Source organism: Cheilinus undulatus, linkage group 19 (assembly GCF_018320785.1).
Source record: "Cheilinus undulatus linkage group 19, ASM1832078v1, whole genome shotgun sequence".
Lineage (NCBI taxonomy): Eukaryota > Metazoa > Chordata > Actinopteri > Labriformes > Labridae > Cheilinus > Cheilinus undulatus.
The window spans coordinates 36,935,940-36,950,013 of NC_054883.1; the positions used below are offsets into that span (position 1 = coordinate 36,935,940).

A 14,074-nucleotide genomic window follows, 5' to 3' on the forward strand; every position below is an offset into this window, starting at 1 on the left:
CTGCAAGAGAACTACAGCTTGGGAGAAGATACCAAAGTCAGTGAACCGAAGCATACTTTGAAAGCTACACAGGAGTGGCCGAGTCAAAGCCCAGACCTTAATCTAATAGGAAACTTGAGGCTAGACTTCAAAAAGCTGTTTATGCCCGATCCCCATTCAACCTGACAGACTTTGAGCAGTTTTGCTCAAGGTGTCACCTAAGAAAAACCGAGTAAAATAGCAGTGTCCAGATGTGCAAGCCTGATTGAGACCTTTCCGCACAGATTCAATGCTGTGGTTGCAGCCAAAGGTGCATATACTAATGATGAATTTTCGAATATTTATGCAGTCACTTATTTCACATTGCATACTTTTATTTCTTTACTTTGTAGAAATTGTTTTTCACTTTGACATTACAGAGCTATTTTTGTATTTTTTTGTCAAAAAAGCCAAATTATATTGACCATAATACATTCATAAAATCACTAAAAGTATTAAACATCCAAGGGGATTAATACTAGACAAATAATTGTTTGCTATTAGCATCGATTTGGGACATGCCCCCCTGATCTGGCCTTCAGTCGGGCTAGTGTTTGACCAGCCTCAGAAGATATTGATTTGTTGTTGAGTAATTGAGGCTCAATGTTGTTCTGCTTTGCTGGCTAAAATGCTAGTGTCATTAGTCTTTCAGTGGTGCAGCTTGTCAGACAATTTAGCTAAACTATTTTCCTCAATGCTTAAGCATTGTTGGATCTTATTACAACAAGATTGCCTATGAGAGACCTCATTTTTGGGATAAACAGCGTCCTGGTGCCAAAAGAGAAAGTTTATGCCAGGTTCATCAGTGCACTACTGCTGCAGATGCATTATTTAGCACTGCATTTGTAGCTCTGCAACATCAGCTAATGTTCTATTTGCCAACTACCTACACCATTAACAGCAAAACATTTTGTCACTCGCTATTCAGTGGCCATTTGACGTGATATTATTGAAGTGGAAGGGCCTCTGCTTCTCCTGTGATTCTGACTCCGATGACTCTTACTGTTTAGGGCAGCAATGTGATGATAAAACACCAAATACACCAGTGTTGTGTGCAGAGTCAGGCTGATGTCAATCAAAAGGTGGCAGCTGTCAATCAGAGCATGGCGTGATGTGTCCACATGATGTTGAAAAATTCTCCTAACAGTACAACTTATTTGAACTTAGTTTTCTAATAGTTTCAAGGTCTTTTTTTGACTCAGAATTTGGTGGTTATTCATTGAGTTGCTTTACCTTAAAATCATGAGTGCTTAAGTATTTCAAGTCAGAATTAGAAAGGTGTTTGTCTTGCAGTGTTCCTTTTTCAGTTTGTTTCATGGCTGCATTTTCAGTCACAAAGCAGACACACAAATACCAATTTTTATGCAAGGCTGTTGTGTTCCACTGTGTTTGTGAAAACTGAAAAAAATCCTTACTGCAGGCACATTTGTACTTTTCTGACTCACCTGCAGCATCTGTTGAAACCCAGTGACAATTAGATAAGCAAGAGTTTGTATGTGGGTGGGTCACTGCAGATTCTTTTCAGTCCACACACAGTATGTTAATTCTGCCAACATGGGCGTGTCAATGAAAATGATCGGTACCTTGTTACAGTGAATGAAAAAATGTTATGTTACATTATATTATTACATCATATATATTATATTATATTAAAATATATTGCCAAAAATATTCACTTAACTGCCTTGACTCACATATGAACTTAAGTGACATCCCATTCTTAATTCATAGGGTTTAATATGACGTCGGTCCACCCTTTGCAGTATAACAGCTTCAACTCTTGTGGGAAGGCTTTCCTCAAGGTTTAGGAGTGTGTTTATGGGAATTTTTGACCATTCTTCCAGAAGCACATTTGTGAGGTCACACTGATGTTGGACAAGAAGGCCTGGCTCTCAGTCTCCGCTCTGATTCATTCTAAAGGTGTTCTATCTGGTTGAGGTCAGGACTCTGTGCAGGCCAGTCAAGTTCATCCACACCAAACTCTCTCATCCATGTCTTTATGGACCTTGCTTTGTGCACTGGTGCACAGTCATGTCGGAACAGGAAGGGGCCATCCCCAAACTGTTCCAACAAAGTTGGGAGCATGGAATTGTCCAAAATCTCTTGGTATGCTGAAACATTCAGAGTTCCTTTCACTGGAACTAAGAGGCCAAGCCTAGCTCCTGAAAAACAAGCCCACACCATAATCCCCCCTCCACCAAACTTTACACTTGGCACAGTGCAGTCAGACAAGTACCGTTCTCCTGGAAACCGCAAAAACCCAGACTCATCCATCAGATTGCCAGATGGAGAGGCGCGATTCGTGTCTTCAGAGAACGCATCTCCACTGCTCCAGAGTCCAGTGATGGCGTGCTTTACACCACTGCATCCGACGCTTTGCATTGCACTTGGTGATGTATGGCTTGGATGCAGCTGCCTGGCCATGGAAACCCATTCCATGAAGTTCTCTACGCACTGGTCTTGAGCTAATCTGAAGGCCACATGAAGTTTGGAGGTCTGTAGCGATTGACTCAGCACAAAGTTGGCAACCTCTGTGCACTATGTGCCTCAGCATCTGCTGACCCCGCTCCATCATAATACCACTGACAGTTGACTGTGAAATATTTAGGAGCGAGGAAATTTCACAACTGGACTTGTTGCACAGGTGGCATCCTATCACAGTACCACGCTGGAGTTCACTGAGCTCCTGAGAGTGACCTCTTCTTTCACAAATGTTTGTAGAAAGAGTCTGCATGCTTAGGTGCTTGATGTTATACACCTGTGGCCATGGAAGTGATACGAACACCTGATTTCCATTATATGTATAACTGAGTTATTACTTTTGGCAATATAGTTTATGTTGTTTACTTTGCTTTGGTTGCTTTTGACTACACAGGCCATGGTCTCATCTTGGTCTGTGGTCTCCAAAGTGCTAGAACTGCCCCTGGTTGTGTCAACTTCTGAGGCAATCTGTGCTCATTCATGATTAATTGAAAGTAATTTTTTTGTACATGTTCAGCCTATATGTCTGTATGAGTCCAGACAGCATTAGCATGGCTTTAGTGAAGGACATGTCATGTCCTGCAGCTGAGACACATCCTGTCGAAACTCTGAAACCAAGGATTCCCTGACCTTGAAAACTGTTGGAAATATTAAAGATAATGTAATGCCACATGTGTATACATATATAACGAAGGATTTACCATCATTATTAGTATTATTTAGAAAATAAGCATATTGTTCCTTTAAAGTAGCCTGACCTCTTATGTTTAAGCTAGTTCCATCTGCGGTTAAAGTTGGATGCCAGCCTGAACTCATCTTTCTGAAGTTTTCTATCTCTCCATCTGTTTGAAGTGGCTTCTCCCTCTTTCTGAATTCAAATTCTGGAGAGAGAGAATTAAAAGTTTTCTCTTCCTATGTCCTTTCCTTAACTCTCTGGCTGTAGTATTTCCCCCCCTCCTCTCCCCTGCTCCCTGCTGTGTTCTTAAACATGGGCATCTGTGTCTCTGCGGCAGGGCTGGTGAATCGGCTCAGGCCGCCGTGGTGGCGGTCACAGCAAAGCTGTGTGCTCCATGTCAATAAGACCTCAGCTCGGTTTCGAGGCCCCGGGCAGTCAGAGCGCGAGTCTCATCAGACCACACGGGGGCCAGAGAAACCTCAGCAGCTCATGCAAATGTGCCCTGGTTTGGATTCCCTCTGCAGGCGTGTGGTTTCTGATGAGTCTCAATTCTCAGAGCATCATGGTGGGTCCTGCAGAATTAAATTATTACGTGCTGAAATGGTGGTCGCTGTGATGATTTAAGGGGTGAGAGGATGTTGTTTTTAGCCCATAATCAGAGCAACAGAGGGTCTGTTTTCCTCACAGACCTATTTATGTTGCATGCACAGCTCAGAAAGGAGCGAATCAATGCAGAGCTACTCAGTGACTCCTATTACCCTAACAGGAGAATGATGATCGGGATCATCTGCTGTGCCACACAAGCTCAGCTAGGGTCACACTCGCAGGCCACTTCGGTCACTCATTTTCTCATTTTTCACTCTGGATCTCATGAGCTCTAAATTGCTATGGAAGCTGCGTAATCCTACCTCCTCCCAGTATGATGGAGACAACTGTGGCCTGGGCTGATCTGCAAACAGAGGCTGCTTGGCCTGGATTATGTTATTGTGCATGATCATTTTATGAAGGGAAGCTGGTTTAAGCAATAATTTACTTAATTTAGCTTCAACATTTCTGCTCATTACATGACTTTTTCATTGTTTTTAAAGCAGTAACATGCAAGAATTACGTTTGGTGAAACTGTATGAAAATGCATTTGCTGACAGAGTGGCTGAAGCCAGCAAAAATGCTGGGAGAAGCAAAGGACCCATGCCCACTTACCAGAAACAGAAACATGCGGCAGATTTTGCACAAAAATGTCTCTGCTATGTCTGTTTACAGACTGTTTACCATCTCTTTGTCAGACTTACTGCCTATTCTTTCACCTGCACATGTAGCCTGCACAATGTTAACTCTGTTTTACTCTTTCTTCTCTTGGCTTCATAATTGGTCATGACTGGTCAGATTCTGGCTGTTAAGGCCATTTAAGACTTGGTGGGTGGAAGCCACATTACAGCTGCATCACAGCTTGATTCCCATTTTGGCAGACATGTTAACAAGTCTGTTTTTTTGAGGCTGTCATTCCAAGAATCTTGGGAATAGATGACAGATATACACTGAGGAATAGACAGGAGTGCAAACAGAATGACTCATTGTTATATGTGAAGAATTTTGGAAAAGTGCATGTACAAAATGACTCAGTTATACATTAAGGAAAATGTCGGAGTGCATGTACAAAATGACTCACAGTTATACATTAAGGAATATGCAGGAGTGCATGTATAAAATGACTCGGTTATACATAAAGGAATATGCAGGAATGCATGTACAAAATGACTCAGTTATACATTAAGGAATTTGCTGAAGTGCATACAAAAAATGACTCACTTAAACATGAAGGAGTATGCAGGAGTGCATGTACAAAATGACTCAGTTATACATTAAGGAATATGAAGGAGTGCATGTACAAAATGACTCAGTTATACTTCAAGGAATATGCAGGAGTGCATGTACAAAATGACTCACAGTTATACTTCAAGGAATATGCAGGAGTGCATGTACAAAATGACTCAATCATACATTAAGGAATATGAAGGAGTGCATGTACAAAATGACTCACAGTTATACCTCAAGGAATATGCAGGAGTGCATGTACAAAATGACTCACAGTTATACAATAAGGAATATGCAGGAGTGCATGTACAAAATGACTCAGTTATACATTAAGGAAGATGAAGGAGGGAAAGTACAAAATGACTCACGGTTATACAATTAGGAATATGCAGGAGTGCATGTACAAAATGACTCACAGTTATACAATAAGGAATATGATGGAGTGCATGTACAAAATAAATGACTTTTGTGTTTTAGGGAGAGGTGCATGTACAAAATAACTCACTGTTATAGGCCAAGGAATAGGTTGGAGTGCATGCAAAAAATTACCCACAAGCTTACCATAAGCCATGTATGTCTCTTAGCCAAAATAGCCAGGAAAATGATAAATCAAGAGCTTTATTTACCTTCTTTTAGCATATATTCATGTACACTTTAGTAGATTATGTCAAAGAAAAGAGAAATACCATGAGTTTGTGTTTTAAAGTAAAAACCTTCTTGGTTCTGTACAGAATACCTTTATTCTGAATTTTCCCAAGCTCAGTTATTCACAGCTTTCGGTGACATGACTGTAAGGAGCCTTGGAAGGTAAAAATTGTGCAAAACAGTGGCAGCTAACATTGAACACGACTTGGTAATCATAATCATAGCCATTCACTTACATTCCTTCTTGCGGCCTTATACCACTGCCAGGATGAAAGTCAACAAAAGTACTAACCCCCCCCCCCCCCCCTTTTTTTTTTTTTAGGTGTTTTTGGATGAATAATACCGCAGTCTGAGGAGAGAAGGGCAACTAAAGGGCAACTAATTCTTCATTATCAAAGTAAAGGTGAGTGATATTTAGCTAATGTTCTCTAATTTGTGATACTAAACATCGATCACTGTCAGTCAGTGTTCTGGCATTGTTGTCACCTTTTGGCCAGGTGAACAAAATATTTGATGTCAAGATGGGAGGGGCCTCTTCGGTGCTACTGTCTATTGTAACCTACAGGGATAGTTGAGAGTCTAGAGGTCAACAATCACCTATCCTTCTCCCTGGGTTTTATCTTTCTTAGAGGGGTTCTTTTAAAATCTAACTCAGGATTGTCTCCTCATCAGTTAGTCCATCTAACCTTCTCTCATATGAAAAAATCAACAATACTCGTCATAATAAAACTGCTAAAACACATAGGTGGGCGACATGTTGTGCAAGAAGACACCAAACACAAACCTAGCAGTGATGGGGTTACCTGGCACAGCCAACACAACTGTACAGCTCGTGGAGATCCAGGACAATACTCCATTCAATATTTAACTTTGATTAAGATTGCTCATTTTGAATCCACTTATTCATTTGCTCTGGTCCCTGAAGTAAAATTTGCCATTCAAAACTTTGAATGCATGAACCCAACTAACCAGCTACCTGAATATTCAGGACCTTATGATATATGATTCAGCACAAAGACAGCATTGGTAAACTGCAAATAAGGCAAATGTATAAGACTGTGTACATATCTTGACGAAGGAACTTCGTATCCCCCAATCCATTCATTCATTTTATTTGTTGTCAATGATAATTTCTCAAGCTTTCAAACCACACATGTACATTTTTTCTACAATTATATGTATTGTAGTGTTTACATTTTAACAGATATCCTGCTATCAGTCTTGGGGGTTGTAGACATTTCCATGGTTTCTGGAGGCCCCACTAATTAGAGACATTAAAGTGACACTGTGGGGTTGTGGGAATTGTAGTATTTTTTGCTGAGATTGCTAATAAAGTATGTTTTTCTTAAAGGGGATGTATTTTACGCTTTAAAGACAAGTTTATATTGGTCTCAGAGGTCCCCAAAACATGCCTGTGAAGTTTGTTGCTGAAAAAACACTCTAGTATCGCATGTTTGCATGTCTAAAAACCCCTCAGCTCAGAATGAGCTGTTTCTGTGTCTGTGACTTTAAATGTTAATGAGCTGTCTGACTCCACCCCTGACCACACCCTTCTCAGGAAATGGATGCGGCACTCCTCATGTTACTAACCTGACACACCAGATGGATGTGTTACACACATCCATCTGGGAAAGCTTCAATAGGAAATGTTTGAGAAAAGGCAGAGGCTGTCATTGTTGTCAAGTTCTGATAAAATGGCGCTTTAGCAGCATCCAAGCTAAGCTCTTCCGCCATAATTGCACCAGCTCTTGCTGCTGCTTGTTTACGTCATGACTCTGCCCCTGAAGTACTGCCCGTTGTTACTGATTGGTCCTGTCACTTTCTATCAGGGCCCAAATGGTTCAGATGGGAGCTTTGCAAGATGGATTTGCCAGTGAAAAACAAGGAAATGGGCAAATCCATCTGCTTTGCAAGGTTATGATGTTACAATGTTACAGACACTTTCATCCTGGGATTTGAACCATCAATCTCCCTGACCAAAGTCAGCCGGGTAACCCACTGAGCTATCCAGTATCTCAGCTGGCAGCTGAGAGGAAGATCAGGAGATGAGGGCGGAAGTTTCATTCAAGCAGGGAGGGCCAACCAAACCGTGGGGCAGTGCTAACTTCCTACACGAGGTCATGAGGGTAAAATCTGGGAACGACTTGTTTCAGCACACATTTTCTGAAAGGTGGATAAAGAGGGGGGGAAGGGAATGGATTTTTCTAGTATTTGAGGGGATTGTGGACAGGCCAGGGGCACATATTTTTTGTTAGAAAGCCTAAAAAAGTGATTTTTGCACAGTATGTCCCCTTTAGAAAGAGGTTCATTTCTCACAAGCTTTCATTTTCTGCAAGAGATTTATATCATGATTTTAATCAACGTTTAAAAAAAGTAAACAAATAAAAAGGTCTGCACTCGTTGTAAAGTTCTAAGTTCTTAAAAATGAAAATATAATGCAAGCTGTTTATATTTTCCTTGAAAATGTAGAGCTTTACAGAGAGTGCAGAGAGTATCTGTTATAAGATATAAGTAAGATGTAACTGCTTGTTGTAAGATATAATCAAATGACATAATTTTACCCTGCTTGTGGAAAGCCTTCTAATAAGGCTATTCCTTAACATATGACTGTGAGTCATTTTGTACATGCACTTCATCATATTTCTTATTTTATTACTGTGAGTCATTTTTCATATGTGCTAGTGATGGGAATTTAGGCACTTTGAAGTGATCCGGCTCATTTGGCTCTTCTCAGCAAAAAGAGTCGGCTCTTTTGGCTCCCAAATGGCTCCTCACTCAGGTACCAGTCTGGCTTCATTTTACCTTCCAATTTAAGCAATATTATTACACATGATTGATATTTGGGCAGGTATTTTACTCCAACTGTGCTCAATTTTTAAAATTGATGACAATATCATGTCATTATCTTTCAAAATGTGCTCTATTCCCAAAACACCTTGCAGGTCAGAAGAAATCTGCTAACTGGTTGGGTTGTACACACCTGAAATCCTAAGTCCTTAATGCATGATGTACCTGTAGTAGAGGATAAAATATCATCCCCACTAATCAATCAAATAACACACAGACACACACAATCCATATAAAAAAAAATAATAATAACAGTCACAATAACATAAAAAAGCTCTCAAACGGGATCCGGCTCTTATCGTTCACTTAAAACCGGCTCATTCCTGAACGGCCCATCACTAATAGGTGCACCTTTTATCATACAAATTGCTGGTTTCAGGCGAACCTTGTATCGCCATTGTTCATGATTTTATTTTTGAAAATTATTTTTCTTTCATAAATTGGTCATCCTTTACATGTCAGTGGATTTCAGAGCAATAAAAAGTGTCAAAAAAGATGCTGACTATGACCATTCAATGTTAAATTATTTGAAAAATACAGTGCTTTTTTAAAAAAAAATTCTCTGAAAGTGGTGATTTTGGAGGTAGGAGGTTTTGGCCTTATGTCGGCAAAATGTTAGTTTTAAAATTCCTATAGAAGAAAAACCATCAAAATGTAAGAATCTTGTTTTTGTAAGGCAGCAAAACAGTCCTTTTTATAGAGTTAAGGTTTTTTATCTTGACTTATCCCTGTGATAACAATAGAAGACTTGCCCAGCCAAAGGATAAAGTGACTCTGACAGAAGCTTTCAAACTCAGTAGAAACCCAGAAAACGTAGTTAAAAGATTCAGTTTGAAGTGTACTACGTCTGAAATGTCCTCAGTATTTCATAAAAATGTCTGCTTCAAAACTTTCTTCAACTTTTAATTCAAGAGACTTTAAGTGTTTTAAAAGCCAAAGAAAACAGAGAAGTGAGTGAAAGTAACAATAAAGCCATTAGCCAGAGATTGGAGCCACTTTTTTTGTGCGTAGCAAACCAAGAAGAGACCTCTTGATGTAACAAACTGTAAACAGAGCAGCTTGTGGTGTCTGTGTTGTGGCATGAGATGACGTCTATCAGTGGGAGATGAATTAGTGGAACAATCCCACAGCACAACTGCTCTCATTTAAAGCCATCCTACTGGGTTCATAGCATGCGTCTCTGCAGCACAAACAACCCCCCTCCTCAACCCCCCTCCTGCACTCTTCCTCACACACACATACGAGCAAACAGTAATTTCAGAGTGCGAGCTCTGTCGTAGGTCCTGGGGCTAAGAAGCTTTCTGATTTACTTTGGTAATCCCAGCTGTAAGTCCCCTTATGACTGTCAGCATGCTCTGCTGATGCTAAATAAGAGAACAGAGCGGTAAAAATGTAATTACTCTAAATCTTTATTTCGTTTGGAGGTAATTAGCGATGTTACTGTGCAACCTTAGGAAGATTTGTGTTTATGCCACCAATTCAGAATGAAGTCATATTTACTGTACATTAAAGAGCTTAACAGTGCCTGCTAACTATTACCAATTAAAGCTGAATAGCAATCTAGTATTTGCAATTTAAATGCCACTGTTGCTTCAATAAAGGAGCAATATACGTTGTAAATCTTTGCATAAAAAGATTTTGTTTTTGGCCTCAAACATGTTGACATTTATTTTGCTTTGCATAATCATTTGAACCTTGCAAAAGAAAAGAGCCTGCCGTTATTGCTTTGTTCACAGGAGTACCATCAAAGCTTTTATACTATATCTAGTCTGTCACAGTATGAAGGCTACAGCCTTCAAAAGATTCTGCCTATGCAGACTTCTGATGTTTCTAGGCCAATAGTTTCAGATGCAGTTAAACCAGCAATGGCAAGTTGTGTGAAGTTGGTTTGCAGAATATGGCTAAGGACTTGTCCACACAGAGACGAAAATGATATATTTCCGTTTCGTTTTGAAAAAGTTTTCTGTAAAATCGGGACCGTTTCAGGAAATATCCATGTAACCACGGAACCTCTAAAAATGACTGGAAATGCTGTAGTATATATGCCAAGCCCGTACGTGGTGCTGTATTGCTTCCACAAAAATGCACCAAAAGAAAGATCACAGAAAACAGACCCAAATTTTCTTCTAGTTGCCCTCCCTGTTGTTCTCCGCATTGGATTTAAGAACATTTGGTGTGTGCTGTTCGTGGTGGTGGTAAAGGGGCATCAGATTTTGCTGTGAAAGCCATAATAAGCTCAGTAACTTCTGCAGTACAAACACGACCCAGTAATTCACCATTGTTGTTTTGATTCGATATGTGCATGCGGGGTAAGTGGCCTACGCTATGTGTGACGTAATCAAGAAAGATGTCGTTGGCCGTCCACACGGAGACGAAACGATAAGTGTTTACAGATTTGTTAACTCCGGGACCTGGTTTCAAAAGGTAGCGTTTACATCCTCTCAAAACGCTGTTTCCATGTGGATGAAATGCTGATATGACAGAAACTTTTGCATATTCTCCTGAATTAATCTCGGTGTGGACAGGGCCTAACTATTGCCACACCCCTGGCTTTCAAGCCTCTTTGCAGGTTAACACCTACATACAACTTAATCCCTATTTTCTAGATCAAATTATTGCCAATCCACGTTTTTCCTGTGAGATTGGTGCTATGAGTTCCTCTTTGTTTACATTTGTGTTAAAGAGCATTAGAGCAGCATTGCAGTGGTCATGTATCTACAGTAGGGGTGTAACGGTACGGAAAAATTTCGGTTTGGTACGTACCTCGGTTTTGAAGTCATGGTTCAGTACGTTTTCGGTACGGTGATTGCAGCGGATAAATAAAATTTAATTTTAATTCTTTAATTAAATTGTATTAAAATAAATAGGCTGAATAAATTATATTTATATTATAAATAATGCTGCGACCTCCCTCCAAAAGTTCTTCAACAATTAAAAATATTAATAAATAAATACATTTTTGAATAACTAGGTTATTTTCATTGATATATTGACATATTTATACCCATTCTTTAAACACTAAAATTTCCCAGCTAGCTTGAATGCATCATCACACAACCGCAAGTTAGCTGGTTAAGTATGGAAATTAGCATCTTTTTTGCCGATTTCAATACGGACTTCAGCACTGGACTACTTTTTTAACCACTGGGAGCTACTACGAAGTTTGGAAGAACTTTTCACAGCCCATCTTGGAGGGTAAAGAGGTTAAAGCCGTGTGAAACCTGAGGATAACTTTACCTATGACGCAGCCGCAGAGTCCCTCTCTCACTCCTCCGAGGCTGAAGGTAAAGTTAATATGATTCACAAAGCCAGAGCACCATTGCTATAGGGGTGATTTAAATGAAGCCGGCGGCTCTTCTAACTCCACATGCGCCATCACTCTTCTTCATTTGTTTTTGTAACTGCTCCTTCTTCTGTAATGACGGTTGCTGGCAGCTTTTAGGCTCATTGCCGTCACCTGGATTGAAGTGAGAACTCAACCTTTTTTTAATACTCAGATGTATTCGTCGTATTACACACCGAACTGTGACAGCCGTACCGTGATGGTACGAGACAAATACAAATACTGTTACACCCCTAATCTACAGTGGTGCATAGTGCCTTGTAGCCACATTACTGTCAAGACAGAGCATCTGAGTGGGATTGCGGATCTGAACTGATAGAAATATCAAGAGGTAGGTTAACTGACTAGTAATTTAGATGCAGACTGCACAGGGACCAGGCATATCACTATTAAACTGGCTAGTTATACGCATCCCAATCCCTGCATTGTAAGCAAACAGCGAGAAGAGGCCAGTGCTATAATGGCGGAAGACATTAGTGTGGATGCTTCTAAAGCGCTATTTTTATCAGAACTTGATGACATTTCTTCGTTAAAAGAGGATCTAAGAACAGCAGTGAGTTGTTGTTTTTCAAAAACAAAAGTCGTGTACTGACATGTCTACAGTCGCCATGGTTTGCGTTATCAATCAATCAATCAATCAATCAAACTTTATTTATAAAGCGCTTTTCATACATAACATGTAACTCAAAGTGCTTTACATAGACAAATAAAAACACTCCCTCACACCCACACACCCGCAACCACTCTATCCCACTATCAACCACCCCACAGACAACGGTTACATGTTCACCCACTCACACACGCACGCACTGTTTCACTCATACACAAACATGCACACACACTCACACTAAAGTAGTGGATGTTAGACTGAGTACAGATGAACCCATTGAGTTATGCAGTCCTATATTGAGTTTTCCCCTTCTGTAGGGGTGCAGCACAGTAGCGCTCCCTCACATTTTATTGCTCTGATTGGCCCGTAAAGATGTGACGGACAGAACATTCATCCCCTTTGAGTTTTTTTTCCAAAGGCTCTGCCCTTTCCCAAATGCTGTCTATGAGAAGTTTGCCAGATGGATGTGTGAAACAAATCCATCTGGCATGCCAGGTTATTAATTCTATGTTTTCACTGAGTAAGCTATGCAACAAACTTGGGCTGTGGAAAATAATGACACAGGTTTTTCAGCTTAAATCTTCTTCATTATAATAATTCAAAGATTTCTCATTTTTGTCTGCATAAAACATGGCGTAAATACTTTATTAAGACTGACTACAGCATGCAAGAAGTAAAAGGTAACTCATATCTGTTAAAAAGCCAAAGGCCCTTGCTATTGCAGCTTTTACCTTTAGTCTTGTTTAAACAGGATAAAGACTGTGTCGTCCATTAGACTCGAGTCAAAGTAAAATTGGTTTCTTAATGTTTACATGGATTAGATCATGCAGCACAAGAATGCACTCATGTATGCTTAAAGGTTAAATGATACTTAAAAGGAAGGGTGCATTTTGTATTTTACCGACCATTAATCCTGCAAGAGATGAATTTGCATGCAGGGAATTATGCCTCTAGGATTTCATTTAACATAATGCTCCAGAGCTAGATACTGCAAAGTATAGCGGGGGAAAAAATCACTTTCATTAACTTACACTGAAGTTCATACATCAGTGGTGATAAGCGCTGTGAAGGGGCAGCCGTCTCTGCAGCTGCAAGATTGAAGTGTCCCATCTGCAGCAATGTGAGCGGAGAAATGAAATATTCTATTCATTTTTCTGCAGATGCATATGTAAAAGTAAATTAGATCAGGGAGTAAAGAAAAGGCATAGTAAAGAGATTCCTCATGTTGGACATCATAGGCGATGAGCACATATGAAGTACGCCGGAAATGCAGGTGCTGGAAAAGTCTGCCCATAGCTGCACAGTGAAGCTTAATAGTGAGTGTTATTACAAAGACCAGATGCTCAGCTTGTAATCCATCCTCTAATTTGATTAGTACATTGTCAATACAAAGTCCAGCTCTTTGGGGAGGCTGGATCAAGTTGCATTTAGGTCTAATTTCGCTGTCTGCTCAACAAAGCAGTGAGGGCATCCGGTCACTTGTATTTGCCAGCTTACTCGCCCTTTTTACTGCAAATTCAAGCATATGCCACAATATCGTGTTCTTGTCATGGAAGTGTTAGTAAAGGGCTGTCATTACCCTCTGCATTCAAACCCATGCTGTGAGTGAGCACGGATTACCCAGAATGCTTGTGACAGGCGG

General features: G+C 40.1%; 1 protein-coding gene across 2 annotated transcripts in view; it reads left to right on the plus strand.

Moving 5' to 3' along the window:
* The window catches only part of LOC121527507 (cadherin-18), a 435,713-nt gene that overhangs the window by 126,819 nt on the left and 294,820 nt on the right, over window positions 1–14,074 (plus strand). For both annotated transcript variants that reach the window (XM_041814503.1, XM_041814504.1), the window contains exon 3: window positions 5,955–6,035. The gene's annotated coding sequence lies outside the window, so the exon portion shown is untranslated. The remainder of the gene's footprint in view (window positions 1–5,954; window positions 6,036–14,074) is intronic.